The sequence below is a fragment of the Neodiprion fabricii genome, chromosome 4 (assembly GCF_021155785.1).
Source record: "Neodiprion fabricii isolate iyNeoFabr1 chromosome 4, iyNeoFabr1.1, whole genome shotgun sequence".
Classification (NCBI taxonomy): Eukaryota; Metazoa; Arthropoda; class Insecta; order Hymenoptera; family Diprionidae; genus Neodiprion; species Neodiprion fabricii.
Genome location: NC_060242.1, coordinates 26,031,236 through 26,042,437, shown reverse-complemented (window position 1 = coordinate 26,042,437; position 11,202 = coordinate 26,031,236). Strand labels below are relative to the sequence as shown.

Below are 11,202 nucleotides of genomic sequence, written 5' to 3'. Positions count from 1 at the left end.
AGTAAAATACTTCCGAAATAATGCTATCAGGCAATGAGAAAATATTATTAAAGTAAGTGAAAAATATTGGAACATTAAATCTAGTTTTCTCGGTCTGCATATTTATTTGGTTTAAAATCGGCCTACTATGTATTCGGTTATATTCTAATCAGCTCTCTTTTATACCAAATCATAAACCGTAATTCAGTCTACAGTTAATTCAGACTTAGAAAAAGTTTATAATTAATTTTGTTCGGATATATTTTGGATAGTCTAAATATCAATCAAGGTCATCAAAATGGGAACGAAAAAAACTCATTTCATTTTTGTAAAAATGGTCTTCACGATAAGAATTAAATGCAAGCTTTCTGAAAAACGTTAACCTAATTGTGAAGGTATTATCGAAAACAACTACAGGCCATTTTAACATACGATGTAATGAAAGATAATTTGAGAATATGACGAACTGTACTATATTTTAATAAATGAAATCACTGCTCTCTTATGCAGATTCATATATTCTTCACGCCAGTATTGCGTATATTAATTAATTTCCCCTACAATCAGTATTTTAATTGGGGCCAAGAGTAAAAATATTTTCAGTGATATTGATTTTCCCCATATACGAGGGCGAAAGTTTCATTTGCAGCCTCAAAGTGTACAGCATTCGGTTTTTATCATCAGTGCTGACTGCTTAAACAACAAACGGAATCTAAAACGATTATTGCTCAAATAAAAAATTTTCTGACTGTGAGAGGAAATTTACCATTAAGAACTAGAACTAACATGTAGAAAGTATTACTTATTTTTCCAAATATACGAACAATAAATTGTTTTCTAAATGATTCTATTCATTTGTTTATATGAGCGTAGGGAGCTAGTCATTTTTCTTACTTTCTTTATAAGAAAAACTAAATTTAATAACTTCTTCGATAATTATTTTAATAGACTACAAGATTACAAGGATTATATGAGATTAAAAGAGATAACAAAGCTCACATAAAATTACGGGGCGTTTGCATCTATACCAGATTATAACAGTGATTAATCCTTTGTAAAAATACTCCAAAAATTAACATGTTTGGTCAGGGTAATGATTACTGAAAATATTAAAATAGAGGCCTGATTATTTTTATCGTGCTAATTAGGCACGTTGGAGTTAAGAGCCAATAAAACGAGTCAATGTCCAGCGTTATTGAATATGGTAAAAATTTGCACCACAAATCCAAAGGGGCTTAGCTTTTTTTCGACGAAAAAATTGTTGAATATTTTTTTTTTATTGTGATTAAATCAATAAATTATGTATGTATAAATTTACGCTATCGAATTCACTCCCGCCTACAACGAATGCATCATCACCCGAGTATAATTCGGCAAGGGAGGAGAGAATCTGTCAGTCGCTATCCTAGAATTGTGACGTCACCGAGCGACTGCTGAACCCTCGATGATGCGACCAACCACTTCTTATAAAACCGCCACCGCGGAGCGACACTCACTGCTCGTCTGACCAGCGCCGAGTCGACATCAGCTTTGATTATCGAAAGACCCCATATCTTGGTTAAATAATAGGTTGACAATTAGTACCCTCTTTTACTTTATCGCACCGAGTTTGTGCAACTTTCTTGAGAGCATTTAATTCATGCACTGTACCTGATTGCGCCTAGTTCGTGCAATCTTTTCCGCAGCGCCTAGCTCGCGCTATTTTCTCCAAGGGAATCGTTCGTTTACAATCATGAAACGCATTATGTGTACTACTTCCTTTAAGTTTGGACACGTTGTCTACTCACCTTTGAAAATAACCAAATTGTGCCTACATTTCTGGACAAACCTCCTCAGTCAACAACGAATTAACACTGTACTTTTCAGATTTTTCCGATACAGAGCTAGTCATGTTATAACACCACGATTATTCTTCTGATTTCAATTAATTTTCTTATCCTACCTCACTTATTATAATTATCTTTCACATATATCTTTTCTTTCCAAAGACTCAGTCTGATTCTTTGGACGATTCATCCGAGCCAAACCCTACTATTATACACCATTGATGGTTGAACATTCTGACGTATAACGAATACGATGTACGTACATAATTTATTGCTTATTACAAAAATTGTGCCACACCATGGCTAAATAGTGCGGACCCTTGAAGGGCCAGAGATTTGAAGAGATAATTTTTCAATTTTCGAAAGTTCGAGAATTTCGTCGTTTGCCTGTTCATTGTGCATATAAGATTGCTAGGATAAAAAGTGTGACATCAAAGAGTTTCTGAATCTCGTCTTGGTCCTCATTTGTAATGCTGACGAGCAAACAGCGCTTAAGGTAGCTCTGTTACACTTTATCGTTTAAAAATAACCAGGCTAGAAATTGACGTTCATACTTAACAATATATAACAAAATAAAATCACTGCATTACTCTGTGATCCATCATCGATGATTAACTTATCATATAATCATTTTATTCTGACCGTATTTCATACAACTGGAACATATTTGAGATTTCGCTGTAATGATACACATAAAACGTAACATCTATACACGTTTCAGGATATTCTTAGTATTGCTGGAATCAATTCTTCGATGCATTATACCGACGTAATGTTGCAATAGGAATTGATTGGACGCAATTTGAATATGCGGCTAGCAACGAGTAATGAGTGGCAACCAAAAACCGAGGAAATTTTATAGTATATTTTCTGCTGTCAGTCCAACGTTGTTCTAGATGTTTTCTTAGCATTACTTATACTCCTCTTAGTCTGAGAACAGTCAATCAACTCGATTCCAGATGGAAAATTTATGAGTTCGAAAGTCGCAGAAAGAAGAAAGATTAACCCTTTTCATCACTGAATCAATAGCTACGACCAAAATACATGCAATTTATACGGAGTTTTTGAAAAGGTGGAAAAGAAAAATCACAAATGTATAGCTACGACGCTCCAGCTGTTTATTCAATATGCCTGAATTCTAGTACAACTGTTGGGTGTCTGTGTGTATTATTTTAACAATTAACCTACTGGGCTGAAAGTGGCTAGTTAAGTTACAGCCTAAAAACAGGAGATTTCCTCCGTAACTTTTCTGCTGTTGGTCCCACGCTCTTTTCGATGCATTTTCAGAGTTCCTGGGTTTCCAATGAGTCGAGAGAGGGTCATACGGATCGAAAAATTTTGGGCTCCGAAAATGAAGAAAAAGTAAGGCTAACCCCTTTGCATTTTTGGCGAAAATTTTCGCGATTTTGAGAAGTGCCGAAATAAATTCTTACACGCACCATTCCGACGTAATTTTGCGAGAGAAATCGATTGGGCGCAGTCCCAATACGCTGCGATCAACGCATCAAAAGTTACAGCCAAAAAACAAAACCTGTGATTATATGAATCCTTACGTAATGTTTTTGATGTGTTCTTATACTGAAAATATTTATTGCTATTCCAGGTACAACCCGAGGTGGTTATCGGTGGTTGTTCGAGGTGGTTGGCGATTGTTGGAGGTGGTCGGAGGTGGACGAGGAGGAGGACGAACTGAACTGAGTCTCAAAGCCCTGTTGACATAAAAGCAGCTATCCGATAGAAATTATAGTTTATAGTTTACACAGCCCATTGCATGATATTTCGTTACAAATACATATGTTTCAATGTATTTAGGAATAATTTATCAAATATACAGAGGTCATGTGCAAATAATAAATGAATTCGACCGCAGTTTGATGTATTTATTAGAGTTTTAACAATAAATTTAAGCTTTGTTACTTCTTTTATTTTATTATGGATAATCAAAAACATTTCCGACTAATCGTGCTGTGGAAGCATGGGGATTAAACCAAACGTAGCAAAAGATTAGAAGCAGTGTATGTAGAGTACGGGTATTTTTCTCATAATGCAAATAGAATAGAATACCACGCCCCGCGAATTAGCTTTCCAGTCTGAGATGAATGATGAATTTTAAGGACTGCATTATCGTTGTTGAATACTCTACGCCTCATCGGAAACGAAAATCTGTAACGATAAAATTGATGCACCGGATCATCGTCGGCTTTAACTTTTGAAATGTCCTACCATTTTCGAACACCTCCAACCATCCTATTTAGCTATATTACCAGATTAGCTATGATATGAAAAGAGAAGAATTATTCATTTCGAAATGGAATTCTATTCGACGCGCGCTCGATGTATTCCATAACATTAGTATTCATAATTATTCCAACAACTTTTCATTTGCTCTCTCGATCTTGAATTTTCATAGGCATAGAATCGAAACGTTGTTTTAGCTGGTCGCAAGTGAAGTATCTGCGTTGGGTGGAGGAGCAGAATTGTTTTTCGAAAAGTATTCGGATGGAAAAAAATTCAGAGTAACTGTAATACATCACGGATGCGCTAATTTTGAACGAGATGAAATGGATGCTTCGTATATGAGACGGTATTTAACGCTGCGTAGTGGTTTAACGACCTAGAAAGGTGATAGGGAGAGAAAGAACGACGCTTCTTAACACTTCGAGTGTATTTTAACACACATTTGAAAGATACGAGCGAAATTTTTCATCATCCAACTGTCGCAGAACGGCAGCGTTATTAGCCGACCCGTTCACTGAAGAATATATCTTGAGTCAACGGCTGACCATCGAAGGGCCTGGCCGCTTGAGTCTGGAATCGGCAGGAGAGATAAAGTGCGTATTTCTTGCATGAAATGTGAAAGCTAAAATCATTATACATCATATCATATCATCGTACATCATACATTGTACATCATGCATCGTCACACATAGTATTAAAGGTCGAAACCAAAGTTTGGATGTCGGATGTTCAGAAAGTGACGTCACCAATTCAAAATCAGCTAGCCGAATTTCTCAGTCTGGAAACAACCGCGCAGTAGAGCGGACGCATGAGAGTCGCGCTCCGCAAATTTCGAGTACGGGGTTCTCAACCTCCCGGATCCCGCGCTTCGGGTCCGCTACGCGGTGAAACTCAACTTCCAGGATAAGCGCTCCGTGGTTCCTGGTTCACGTTTACAATAAATTATTTCAATTCGTTTTTCGCGCAACCCCAAATTCGGCAGCTGTCAGTCCGCTGATAAAATTTCTCGACTTCCAGGATAAGCGCTCCGTGGTTTCTCGTTCACGTTTACAATAAATTATTTCAATTCGTTTTTCGCGCAACCCCAAATTCGGCAGCTGTCAGTCCGCTATTAAAATTTCTCGACTTCCAGGATAAGCGCTCCGTGGTTCCTGGTTCACGTTTACAATAAATTATTTCAATTCGTTTTTCGCGCAACCCCAAATTCGGCAGCTGTCAGTCCGCTGATAAAATTTCTCGACTTCCAGGATAAGCGCTCCGTGGTTTCTCGTTCACGTTTACAATAAATTATTTCAATTCGTTTTTCGCGCAACCCCAAATTCGGCAGCTGTCAGTCCGCTATTAAAATTTCTCGACTTCCAGGATAAGCGCTCCGTGGTTCCTGGTTCACGTTTACAATAAATTATTTCAATTCGTTTTTCGCGCAACCCCAAATTCGGTGGCTGTCAGTCCGCTGATAAAATTTCTCGACTTCCAGGATAAGCGCTCCGTGGTTCCTGGTTCACGTTTACAATAAATTATTTCAATTCGTTTTTCGCGCAACCCCAAATTCGGTGGCTGTCAGTCCGCTGATAAAATTTCTCGACTTCCAGGATAAGCGCTCCGTGGTTCCTGGTTCACGTTTACAATAAATTATTTCAATTCGTTTTTCGCGCAACCCCAAATTCGGTGGCTGTCAGTCCGCTGATAAAATTTCTCGACTTCCAGGATAAGCGCTCCGTGGTTCCTGGTTCACGTTTACAATAAATTATTTCAATTCGTTTTTCGCGCAACCCCAAATTCGGTGGCTGTCAGTCCGCTGATAAAATTTCTCGACTTCCAGGATAAGCGCTCCGTGGTTCCTGGTTCACGTTTACAATAAATTATTTCAATTCGTTTTTCGCGCAACCCCAAATTCGGTGGCTGTCAGTCCGCTAATAAAATTTCTCGACTTCCAGCATAAGCGCTCCGTGGTTTCTCGTTCACGTTTACAATAAATTATTTCAATTCGTTTTTCGCGCAACCCCAAATTCGGTAGCTGTCACTCGGTCGTTGGGGGTGGTTGAAGATGGTCGGCGGTGGACGAGGAGGAGGACAAGGAGGACGAGGATTTGTGCTCGGTGAGTAAAACACTCTTATAATATTTCATGGCAATTGTAATTATATTTTATTTGAAATATTTCAAACTAGTCATGTTTACAATAAATTATTTCAATTCATTTTTCGTGCAAGCACATATTCAGTAGCTATGAATAATCTTATACAATTTGTTATATTATTAATTAATTAATTAATATTCTTATAATATTTGATGGCAATTGTAATTATATTTCATCTGAAATATTACAAACTTATCACGTTTACAATAAATTATTTCAATTCATTTTTCGTGCAAGCACATATTCAGTAGCTATGAATAATCTTATACAATTCATTATATTATTAATTAATTATTTGATATTCTTATAATATTTGATGGCAATTGTAATTATATTTCATCTGAAATATTACAAACTTGTCACGTTTACAATAAATTATTTCAATTCATGTTTCGTGCAAGCACATATTCAGTAGCTATGAATAATCTCGTACAATTCATTATATTATTAATTGATTGAATAAATACATTAATCCTTACACAATATTTTTGATGTGTTCCTATACTAAAAATATTCATTACTATTCCAGGTATTACCCTAGGTGGTCGGAGGTGGACGAGGAGGAGGACGAGCTGGACGAGGTGGATGACCAGGTGGACGAGGAGGAGGCGGGGTGGGTCGTGGGAGAGGACCTCTCCTCTCCTCAGAGGAGGGGAGGGGGAGGGGCCGGGAAGGGGGAGAGGTGGGAGGGGAGGGGGAAGGGAAGGGAAGGGAAGGGAAGGGGCGGGAAGGGGATGGCGGCGGGGGGGTGGGAGGGAGGGAGGGTGGGAGGGCGGGAGGGAGGGAGGGATGGAGGGAGGGCGGGCGGGCGGGAGGGAGAGAGTGGAGGACGGATGTCGATGCGAGCCCATTAAAGTTAATAGAGCAAAACACCCCCCCCCCCCCCCCCCCGCCCGCCCCTTCCCGCTCCCGCCCTCCCTCCCTCCCGCCCTCCCGCCCTCCCTCCCTCCCCCCCGCCGCCCTCCCCTTCCCGCCCCTTCCCTTCCCTTCCCGACCCTTTCCCCTCCCCGCCCACCTCTCCCCCTTCCCTGCCCCTCCCCCTCCCCTCCTCTGAGGAGAGGAGAGGTCCTCTCCCACGACCCACCCCGCTTCCTCCTCGTCCACCTGGTCGTCCTCCTCGTCCAGCTCGTCCTCCTCCTCGTCCACCTCCGACCACTTAGGGTAATACCTGGAATAGTAATGAATATTTTTAGTATAGGAACACATCAAAAATATTGTGTAAGGATTAATGTATTTATTCAATCAATCAATAATATAATGAATTGTACGAGATTATTCATAGCTACTGAATATGTGCTTGCACGAAACATGAATTGAAATAATTTATTGTAAACGTGATAAGTTTGTAATATTTCAGATGAAATATAATTACAATTGCCATCAAATATTATAAGAATATTAATTAATTAATTAATAATATAACAAATTGTATAAGATTATTCATAGCTACTGGATATGTGCTTGCACGAAAAATGAATTGAAATAATTTATTGTAAACGTGATAAGTTTGTAATATTTCAGATGAAATATAATTACAATTGCCATCAAATATTATAAGAATATTAATTAATTAATTAATAATATAACAAATTGTATAAGATTATTCATAGCTACTGAATATGTGCTTGCACGAAAAATGAATTGAAATAATTTATTGTAAACGTGACTAGTTTGAAATATTTCAAATAAAATATAATTACAATTGCCATGAAATATTATAAGAGTGTTTTACTCACCGAGCACAAATCCTCGTCCTCCTTGTCCTCCTCCTTGTCCACCGCCGACCATCTTCAACCACCCCCAACGACCGAGTGACAGCTACCGAATTTGGGGTTGCGCGAAAAACGAATTGAAATAATTTATTGTCAACATGAACCAGGAATCACGGAGCGCTTATCCTGGAAGTCGAGAAATTTTATTAGCGGACTGACAGCTGCCGAATTTGGGGTTGCGCGAAAAACGAATTGAAATAATTTATTGTAAACGTGAACGAGAAACCACGGAGCGCTTATCCTGGAAGTCGAGAAATTTTATCAGCGGACTGACAGCCACCGAATTTGGGGTTGCGCGAAAAACGAATTGAAATAATTTATTGTAAACGTGAACGAGAAACCACGGAGCGCTTATCCTGGAAGTCGAGAAATTTTATTAGCGGACTGACAGCCACCGAATTTGGGGTTGCGCGAAAAACGAATTGAAATAATTTATTGTAAACGTGAACCAGGAACCACGGAGCGTTTATCCTGGAAGTCGAGAATTTTTATTAGCGGACTGACAGCCACCGAATTTGGGGTTGCGCGAAAAACGAATTGAAATAATTTATTGTAAACGTGAACCAGGAACCACGGAGCGCTTATCCTGGAAGTCGAGAAATTTTATTAGCGGACTGACAGCCACCGAATTTGGGGTTGCGCGAAAAACGAATTGAAATAATTTATTGTAAACGTGAACCAGGAACCACGGAGCGCTTATCCTGGAAGTCGAGAAATTTTATTAGCGGACTGACAGCCACCGAATTTGGGGTTGCGCGAAAAACGAATTGAAATAATTTATTGTAAACGTGAACCAGGAACCACGGAGCGCTTATCCTGGAAGTCGAGAAATTTTATTAGCGGACTGACGGCCACGGAATTTGGGGTTGCGCGAAAAACGAATTGAAATAATTTATTGTAAACGTGAACCAGGAACCACGGAGCGCTGATCCTGGAAGTCGAGAAATTTTATGAGCGGACTGACAGCCACCGAATTTGGGGTTGCGCGAAAAACGAATTGAAATAATTTATTGTAAACGTGAACGAGAAACCACGGAGCGCTTATCCTGGAAGTCGAGAAATTTTATTAGCGGACTGACAGCCACCGAATTTGGGGTTGCGCGAAAAACGAATTGAAATAATTTATTGTAAACGTGAACCAGGAACCACGGAGCGCTGATCCTGGAAGTCGAGAAATTTTATTAGCGGACTGACAGCCACCGAATTTGGGGTTGCGCGAAAAACGAATTGAAATAATTTATTGTAAACGTGAACGAGAAACCACGGAGCGCTTATCCTGGAAGTCGAGAAATTTTATTAGCGGACTGACAGCCACCGAATTTGGGGTTGCGCGAAAAACGAATTGAAATAATTTATTGTAAACGTGAACCAGGAACCACGGAGCGCTGATCCTGGAAGTCGAGAAATTTTATTAGCGGACTGACAGCCACCGAATTTGGGGTTGCGCGAAAAAGGAATTGAAATAATTTATTGTAAACGTGAACCAGGAACCACGGAGCGCTTATCCTGGAAGTTGAGTTTCACCGCGTAGCGGACCCGAAGCGCGGGATCCGGGAGGTTGAGAACCCGGTACTCGAAATTTGCGGAGCGCGATCCTCCTACGTCCGCTCTACTGCGCGGTTGTTTCCAGACTGAGAAATTCGGCTAGCTGATTTTGAATTGGTGACGTCACTTTCTGAACATCCGACATCCAAACTTTGGTTTCGACCTTTAATACTATGTGTGACGATGCATGATGTACGATGTATGATGTACGATGATATGATATGATGTATAATGATTTTAGCTTTCACATTTCATGCAAGAAATACGCACTTTATCTCTCCTGCCGATTCCAGACTCAAGCGGCCAGGCCCTTCGATGGTCAGCCGTTGACTCAAGATATATTCTTCAGTGAACGGGTCGGCTAATAACGCTGCCGTTCTGCGACAGTTGGATGATGAAAAATTTCGCTCGTATCTTTCAAATGTGTGTTAAAATACACTCGAAGTGTTAAGAAGCGTCGTTCTTTCTCTCCCTATCACCTTTCTAGGTCGTTAAACCACTACGCAGCGTTAAATACCGTCTCATATACGAAGCATCCATTTCATCTCGTTCAAAATTAGCGCATCCGTGATGTATTACAGTTACTCTGAATTTTTTTCCATCCGAATACTTTTCGAAAAACAATTCTGCTCCTCCACCCAACGCAGATACTTCACTTGCGACCAGCTAAAACAACGTTTCGATTCTATGCCTATGAAAATTCAAGATCGAGAGAGCAAATGAAAAGTTGTTGGAATAATTATGAATACTAATGTTATGGAATACATCGAGCGCGCGTCGAATAGAATTCCATTTCGAAATGAATAATTCTTCTCTTTTCATATCATAGCTAATCTGGTAATATAGCTAAATAGGATGGTTGGAGGTGTTCGAAAATGGTAGGACATTTCAAAAGTTAAAGCCGACGATGATCCGGTGCATCAATTTTATCGTTACAGATTTTCGTTTCCGATGAGGCGTAGAGTATTCAACAACGATAATGCAGTCCTTAAAATTCATCATTCATCTCAGACTGGAAAGCTAATTCGCGGGGCGTGGTATTCTATTCTATTTGCATTATGAGAAAAATACCCGTACTCTACATACACTGCTTCTAATCTTTTGCTACGTTTGGTTTAATCCCCATGCTTCCACAGCACGATTAGTCGGAAATGTTTTTGATTATCCATAATAAAATAAAAGAAGTAACAAAGCTTAAATTTATTGTTAAAACTCTAATAAATACATCAAACTGCGGTCGAATTCATTTATTATTTGCACATGACCTCTGTATATTTGATAAATTATTCCTAAATACATTGAAACATATGTATTTGTAACGAAATATCATGCAATGGGCTGTGTAAACTATAAACTATAATTTCTATCGGATAGCTGCTTTTATGTCAACAGGGCTTTGAGACTCAGTTCAGTTCGTCCTCCTCCTCGTCCACCTCCGACCACCTCCAACAATCGCCAACCACCTCGAACAACCACCGATAACCACCTCGGGTTGTACCTGGAATAGCAATAAATATTTTCAGTATCAGAACATATCAAAAATATTACGTGAGGATTAACATTCAATAAAAGCTGGCATAAATATTTTCTGGCACTATTCGGACGCAATTTTGCGAGACGAATCGATTTAGCGCAGTCCCAAGACGCTGCGACCAACGCATCATAAGTTACAGCCAAAAAACGAGAACTAGTGTTTTCGACATT

The 11,202-nt window shown here is 39.5% G+C and overlaps 1 protein-coding gene across 1 annotated transcript in view; it reads left to right on the top strand.

Moving 5' to 3' along the window:
* Nucleotides 1-11,202, top strand: part of LOC124181471 (heparan-sulfate 6-O-sulfotransferase 1) — a 520,983-nt gene that overhangs the window by 284,546 nt on the left and 225,235 nt on the right. The window lies entirely within an intron of this gene.